This window comes from Ahaetulla prasina, chromosome 1 (genome assembly GCF_028640845.1).
Source record: "Ahaetulla prasina isolate Xishuangbanna chromosome 1, ASM2864084v1, whole genome shotgun sequence".
Taxonomy (NCBI): Eukaryota; Metazoa; Chordata; class Lepidosauria; order Squamata; family Colubridae; genus Ahaetulla; species Ahaetulla prasina.
The window spans coordinates 142,567,195-142,575,750 of record NC_080539.1 but is presented as its reverse complement, the minus strand read 5'-3'; positions in this window follow the sequence as shown (position 1 = coordinate 142,575,750).

The window sequence follows — 8,556 nt, the reverse complement described above, 5'->3', positions numbered from 1 at the left end:
ACAATTGCATTTCTTAGTGATGAAAATTCCAGTCCCAATTGCTGTCATAACCTGAGGACTACCTGCAAAGAACAAAACAATCAATGAACTGTTTAAAAGTAGAAGAGGAAGACCAGATATGGAAATACAAGCTGAAAGAATAATAATACATCATTGTTACCAATATAAACTGTCTATAAACTAGGAAGCAGGCTGTCATTTGAATTCAGTACTTACATTGTGACATAAAACTAAGATTTTAAAAGAAATGGGCAAAAAGTGAGATGCCAGGGGTGGCAAACTCAAGGCCCGTGGGTCGGATCCAGCCTGCGGGGTGCTTAAATCTGACCCGTGGTGCCTCTGGCAGCCAAAAAGGGACATAGGGGGGTTGTGTGCAGCCCCCGCACTCCATTTTGGGTCTGGATGGTCTCCTGCAGCACTCTGCCGGCCGTTTTGGCTGGCAAAGTGCTGCAGGAGGCTGTCCAGGCCGAAAATGGGGCATGGGAGGGCTACATGTGCCCCCCCCATGCCCTGTTTTGGCTGCCAGTGCTGCAGGAGGCAACCATCCCATCTTCCTCCTCCCCCAGCTGGCCCGTGTAGAAGGACTACAATTCCGATCCAGCCCTCAAAGAAATCCAGTTTGACACCCCTGCTGTAGAAGTCGAAGTACTGTCCCGGTGTTTGGAAGCCGTACGGGTCTGGATGGGGAGGAACAGGCTCAAGCTCAATCCCTCCAAGACGGAGTGGCTGTGGATGCCGGCACCCCGATACAGTCAGCTGCAGCCGCAGCTGACTGTTGGGGGCGAGTTATTGGCCCCAAAGGAGGGAGTGCGCAACTTGGGTGTTCTCCTGGATGCACGGCTGTCATTTGAAGACCATTTGGCGGCCGTCTCCAGGAGAGTCTTTCACCAGGTTCACCTGGTTCGCCAGTTGCGCCCCTTCCTTGATCGGGATGCCCTATGCACAGTCACTCATGCTCTCGTTACCTCTCGCCAGGATTATTGCAATGCTCTCTACATGGGGCTCCCCTTGAGATGCACCCGGAGGCTTCAGTTGGTCCAGAATGCAGCTGCGCGGGTGATAGAGGGAGTCTTACGTAGCTCCCATGTAACACCTCTCCTGCGCAGACTGCACTGGCTTCCTGTTGCCTTTCGGGTGCATTTCAAGGTTCTGGTTACCACCTTTAAAGCGCTCCATGGCTTGGGGCCTGGGTACTTACGAGACCACCTGCTGTTACCTTATGCCTCCCACCGACCCGTACGCTCACACAGAGAGGGACCTCTCAGGGTGCCGTCCGCCAGGCAGTGTCGGCTGGCGGCCCCCAGGGGAAGATCCTTCTCTGTGGGGGCTCCTACTCTTTGGAATGAACTTCCCCCTGGTTTACGCCAAATACCTGACCTTCGGACCTTTCGCCGCGAACTGAAAACATATTTGTTTGTTCGCGCGGGGCTTTCTTAAATTGTCTAGATTTCGAATTTTAAATTTTATTTAAGTTTTAAACTGGGGTTTTTAAATTTTTTAACCATTTTAATTTTCGGCCAAATTGTATAATAAGTTTTTTAATCTGCTTTTAATTGTACATTGTTTCTTTTTTACCTTTGCTGTACACCGCCCTGAGTCCTTCGGGAGAAGAGCGGTCTATAAATCTAAATAAATAAATAAATAAGTAAGTAAGTAAGTAAGTAAGTAAGTAAGTAAGTAAGTAAGTACTTATTCAGTTATTTGAGGATTACCCAGTTTTGCTATATTAAGGAATGTGAGACTTAGAAAATTTTGATTTTATCTTCCTGTCATTATAACCATATTTGGCAAACTCCAGGAAGGTAGAATCCATTTGATCAGAAAGAAGAATCTGAGTATAGAAGGTGTCAGAATGAGTTGGATACTTTATGCCTAATGATTCTAATATTCCTATAAAAACATCAATCCAATACAGTAAAATGTATCTGCCTTCCAGAGTACCCAATTAGCATATTAAATCGAGCCAGTGTTGAAGCTTACCTCAACTTGGATACTGTGATGTTAATTTAAATATCTTGTTGGTCTGAGAATATATGGTTGCCTGCTAAGGAAAACTTTCTGAGCAGGACAGACTAGTCATGTTGCTTTCCATGGCCAGAATATATGTTGTGTCAGAATACTCTTGGCTTGTTCATACTACAAGGGCAGGAGAGTCTCTTAAAAAAAAGCCATAAATGTACCATTTATCTAAGAAGTATCTTATCTGCTAGCGATAAGGAGCTTAGTCCTAAGGCGAAAAATAAACTTCCACCAATACGGGAAGAAGATTAACCAGATCTTCAACTCCATCTTAATTGAACCCATGTCAGAATGGAGAGCAACATTAGAAATGCTCCATGGTACCTGGAGGGTTTTTCGTAATAATTTGGATTGCATCATTTCTATCTTCAGTCATTGTCACAAGGACCAGACTACATGCCATGCAAGAGCTGGGCACATGCTTTAGCTATAAATACATTTAGGGGAGCTGGAATAAATAAGGCATCTCTTATACAAACCTGTGTCTAGAAGTCTTGGTAAAATGCTCCTACTGACTCGGTGCAATGGATCATCTGCGCTATCCAACAATGCCATCTTTCAATAGTTAACACCTTCTGTTTTACATGCATCAAGATTAGCCACATACCAAAATAAAATCTGTGACTAACAGGCAGCTGGCAATTAGACATCTGTTGGTTTAAATGTTGACACATAGAACAGAGAGGTGTGTGGCACCGGAGTATCAGAATAGGTAGCCATCTCCAAACTGCTAGTGCATTTGTGTCTGTGATCCCATAGATATGTATCGAACAAACTTTATAAATTACAGGTAGTTCTCAGCCATCATATCCAATAATATTGACAGCCTTTCCATTACATCAAAAGCCAAATCATTTAACAGAGCAAATAGATAGTGGTGATCCATTTGTATATCTGGAGTCATACCATCTTTCCAACATCAAAGAGTTGGATTTTGGATGATCCCATGCCCAATAAAACTATAATTCATAATGTTCCAAATTTGCAAAATATATTCACAAGTAGAGTATTATCCATAAACCATATTGATTATGTTAATACCATGTTAACAAAGCAGAGTCCTTGCAAGGAAGCTTAAGTGAGAATATTGATACAATATTTTAGAAATATGCCTTAAAATGTTCCCTATAACTAAAAAAAACTACACTAAGTTCTTCACATTTATGAATCAGGAGAACCATTGATGATTATAATAAGCCAAAAATCCTGGTTTACAATTTTGTGATAATATGGTTACTTTCTACATCCCAATTTTTTTTAAGCAAATAATGTGTAGAAACTTTCCATTAAAAAAATAACAATATAACATAGTTCTAGTCACAGTTTCTGCATATAAATTACGATGGGCTGTTATACAAGACTATGCAATATTTTATGCTTTTGAGTGACATCTAAATGGTATGAAATATTTTTTTCTATCAGCATTCTGTTAATATCTTATTTTGAAACAATACTATTTCACTAGAACTGATATTTGTATAATTATTTCTATTTACTGGCATGATACTTTTTATACTTTAGGTGCATCTTGGTTTTTCTATTTTTTTAAAACAGTACATGAAAAATGGAAATGAAATGACTGTAATGTTGTTAGTTGTCTTGATGTGGAATAAGATAGTATTGTTTAAATAAATAAGTAAACCAATATGTATTTCTTTATGACTATTAGTTTGTTATAAAATGATACATTTCTTAGCACATAATTTCAAACAAGCATTGGGTTTAATTTTCTTTTGGTACACATTCAATGTTTGGGGGGAAACTTCAATGTTTCATTTTTGCTATAAACTTTCCAACTGATGGTGGCTTCCTCTGGATTGCTGGCTGCAAAATCTTCTTAATGGAAGGAATTTCACAAATTCTTGCTCTAAGGGCCTAAAATAGGCTGAATATTTTTGTCACATTTTCCTAAGTCTGCAATCTAAACATGAAATCACAACATGAAAGTGATTGTAATACAGTAGATTGTTAGAAGAAATTTCTCCGGTTCATTCCCAGCTGGGAGATAGCATGGACCCTGGAAAAAAATGAGTTCCGAAGCAGCTGCCAGAAAATGGGGTTCTTTAATGAAGGAACGCAAGAAGCAAAAGTGACTCAGCTCGAGTGTTCCTAGATTGCAAGACTTGGAAGTGTGACTCTGAGCCTTATATGCTTAATTCCCCTTTGAAGCTCCTGGAACTTGATGGGTTTATTTATGTGCCTCTAGTTAAAGCAGGGGTGAAATGCTACTGGTTCAGTTGAACCGGTAGCGATTGGCGATGGGTGGTTCGGAGAACCGGTAGCGACAGCAGCACAAGACTCCGCCCACCCGCCCAGCCCTTCCTAATTTTAACCAGGAAGTAACTTTTATTTTAACCCTTTGCGCATGTGCAGAAAAGTTTGCACATGCGCAGAGGGTCTGCGTGTGCATGTGACAAGCGCGAGTGAAGCAAGCATGGCGCATGGTGCATGCATTTCCGGACCCAGTAGGAAAGGTAAGTAGATTTCACCCCTGAGTTAAAGTGATTGCCCGGGATCCTGTCTTTCTGCCTTAATGACAGCTTCTGTTCCTGGGGCTTTGTCTTTTCTATCCTGGAGGTTAATTCTGCCAGGAAAGAGGAAAAGGGAAGTTCCAGGGAAGTAATTTTTAGCCTGATTCCCCTTATCTTAATGGCTCTAAGTGTTTCTATTGTCAGCTCTGTTAGCAGGGCTGCTTTGTGTTTTTCTTTCAGCTGGTGCTTCTGCCAGGGGTTTTCTTAAAGGGGAATGGCTGGTGTGAGTTTCTTGGCACTGTTTACTGAAGTTTCTGGTGCTATGAGTTTTCTGGCAGTGTATTTCCCACAATAGGTATCTTGGCTAAGTCCTGAGAAATGTCTGAACAGGATTTCTCTATATTTCCTCTATATAAAAGGGCGGCGGGGGGGGGGAATGGAGACAGAGAGAGAGCGAGAGCAAGAATTGAGTTTGTTGATTTCCATCCTGACCACAGATGGTCAATTCTAGGGCTAAGGGTTCTTCTGGTTTGGTTCTGCAACCCAACAAGACAGACACAGACTTCAGAGGATAATTAGAACTGCAGAAAAAAGAATTACTACCAACCTGCCTTCCACTGAGGACCTGTATACTGCATGAGTCAAAAAGAGGGCTGTGAAAATATTTACAGACCCCTCACATCCTGGACATAAAACTGTTTCAACTCCTACCCTCAAAACGACATTATAGAGCACTGCACACTAGAACAACTAGACACAAGAACAGTTTTTTTCCCAAACGCCATCACTCTGCTAAACAAATAATTCCCTCAACACTGTCAAATTATTCACTAAGTCTGCATTACTATTAATATTCTCATATTCCTATCATTCATCTCCTCCCACTTATGACTTGTGACTGTAACTTTGCTGCTGCTATCCTTACGATTTATATTGATATTGTTTCCTGATTGCTTATTTGTACCCTATGACTATCATGAAGTGTTGTACCTTGATGAAGGTATCTTTTATGTACACTGAGAGCATATGCACCAAGACAAATTCCTTGTGTGTCCAATCACACTTGGCCAATAAAAAATTCTATTCTATTCTATTCTATTCTATTCTATTCTATTCTATTCTATTCTATTCTAGGCAGGAAATCAAATATTTTGATGCACCAGAAAAACAGAACATTCTGAAAAACGTTTTAAGGGAGTGGGTTAATACTAATTTATAATATCCCTACACACTTCTGTGGACTACCGGATAATGATCTTGTTCGAGCTGCTTGGCTCTGATTGTTTTTCTACTGCAAATTCTCTCTGCACAATTGGCTGTGATGTTTCTGAATGGAAATGGGAGCCAGTCAGTATTGAAGGTATTAAGCAAGGCTCTTCCAGTGTGTTTGCTTGTTTTTTTAACAGGCAATCCTTAGTTAACAGCAGTTGGGACTAGAACTACCGTGACTAAGTAACATGGTCATAAAGCACCACATCACATGACTGCACTGCATGAAATACTTTTGCTGAAAATAAGCGATGTTAGTGATCTTAACTAAATCATGAAATGTCATATTTTAACCACTAGATGACAACAGGACATAGTGCAGTGGTTAAGGCACCAAGCTAGAAAACAGGAGACAGTTCTCCTGCTGCCTTAGGTATGAAGCCAGCTGGGTGACCTTGGGCCAGTCACTCCCTTTTAGCCCTCTGAAGGAGACAACGGCAAGCCACTTCCATAATTTTGGCAAGAAAACTGCAGGGACTAATTCAGACAGTCGGCAGGAGTTAACAGTCACTCAAAGGCACGCACCCCCTTCCCTCCCACCAATAAGAGACCTTAAGTTTTATTAAGCATTTTATTCCTTTCCCAAGTGCCAAAGTGTATTGGTGGCTTGTAACTTCACAAGGTATAACTTTATTTATTTTAATATAGATTTTTAAAAACAAATGTAGTGGTGGGGTGCATAGATATGTGAGACAGAGCCTGTGTCACTAATTATGTTATTCTTAGAGACACATATTTCTTTAACCAATTTAACCAGAATATTAATCAGTAAGAGAGCTGACCGAGTCTAGGAGGAACATGCTGAAGACCTAGAAGACTGGATTTGCTGGCTCTCAAAGAGGCCCTTTTTGCTTCAGATGATGGGTTATACCAGTGGTTCTCAACCTTTATAGTGCTTCGACCCCTTTAATACAATTCCCCATGATGTGGCGACCGCAGCCAAAGGGGGGAAAAAGCGGCAAACTTTTTTTTAAATTTATCACGCCTGAAGCCGTATTGGCTAGCAATCTGAACTGCTTGCGATTGCCTTGAGGACCGAGGCATTAAAGCGGAGACTCCTTCCCTATTAAGTTTATCATGCCTGAAGCCAGATTAGGCTAGCGATTGGGAGTGATTGCAGCTGGCTTGAGAGGGAGACATCAGAGCAAAGATTTCTCTCTTTTTTAATTCATCGCGCCTGAAGCCGAATTCGGCTAGCGATTTGAAGAGCCTGCAGCTGGCTTGTGGAGTCAACCATTGGATTCTTTGACTCGCAAGTATACTTCCCATATTTCCGATGGTCTTAGGCGACCCCTGGCAAATCGTCATTCGACCCCCAACAGGGTCGCGACCCACAGGTTGAGAACCACTGGGTTATACTGTTTCCTTAATTTTACCCTTGCTTTTTTTTTTTTTTTAACTGAAAGCTATTTTCTTCATTTGTTACATTGGTAAATTGTGTGAAAGGAATCCTACGTTTTAACCTATGAATCATGATACTCTTGGAAATCCTATGCATTATGCTTACGAGGCTAAACTATTCACCTGAAGTAGGTAATTTTTGAATTATAAAATTGTAAATTGTATTCAGAGAGTTTAATGAATGAATAAATGGTCCTAAAAACTACAGTAGAGTATGTGTTTTATCTATAATTGTTACTCATAAAAAGATTACAAGTTCAAAAGATCCTAATAAAATCAGAAATGTGTGTTCTTTGTGGGCAATCAGGCAAACAATATTTTTCTGTACAAGAAAAACAGCTCATTAGGAACAGAGTAAAATTCCAAAGCATGATAGCAACAGGCCAATATGATAAAAATAGTCACTATCCTAATGAATACTGCAAATTAAATGTAAATGTACTAAAATATTGACATGTATACCTTTTAAGAGATTGACAAGATACTATGGAAACCCAGATATATTTGTTTCAATCGCAACCAACAACAAAAAACGTATTTAATTTGAGCCCTTTTTATGCCATGTTATATTTAACACTGTGCTAAATCATGGTTCATTGTATATGCCACAATGGTGAATCAAAATCATGGAACACACTATGTTTTGAAAGAACAGAAAGCCTGGGGAAAGGAAAACGAAGGAGGTTTGAACAACCAAAAAACCTTTATTAATAAAATACAGTGTTAGATAGAAAATGTTGTTTTTTTCTGCTTCTTGCTAAGTTTTATTAAGCATTTTATTCCTTTCCCAAGTGCCAAAGTGTATTGGTGGCTTGTAACTTCACAAGGTATAACTTTATTTATTTATTTTAATATAGATTTTTAAAAACAAATGTAGTGGTGGGGTGCATAGATGTGTGAGACAGAGCCTGTGTCACTAATTATGTTATTCTTAGAGACACATATTTCTTTAACCAATTTAACCAGAATATTAATCAGTAAGAGAGCTGACCGAGTCTAGGAGAAACATGCTGAAGACCTAGAAGACTGGATTTGCTGGCTCTCCAAGAGGCCCTTTTTGCTTCAGATGATGGGTTATACCAGTGGTTCTCAACCTTTATAGTGCTTCGACCCCTTTAATACAATTCCCCATGATGTGGCGACCGCAGCCGAAGGGGGAAAAAACCGGCAAACTGTTTTTTTTTAATTTATCACGCCTGAAGCCGTATTGGCTAGCAATCTGAACTGCTTGCGATTGCCTTGAGGACCGAGGCATTAAAGTGGAGACTCCTTCCCTATTAAGTTTATCACGCCTGAAGCCAGATTAGGCTAGCGATTGGGAGTGATTGCAGCTGGCTTGAGAGGGAGACATCAGAGCAAAGATTTCTCTCTTTTTTAATTCATCGCGCCTGAAGCC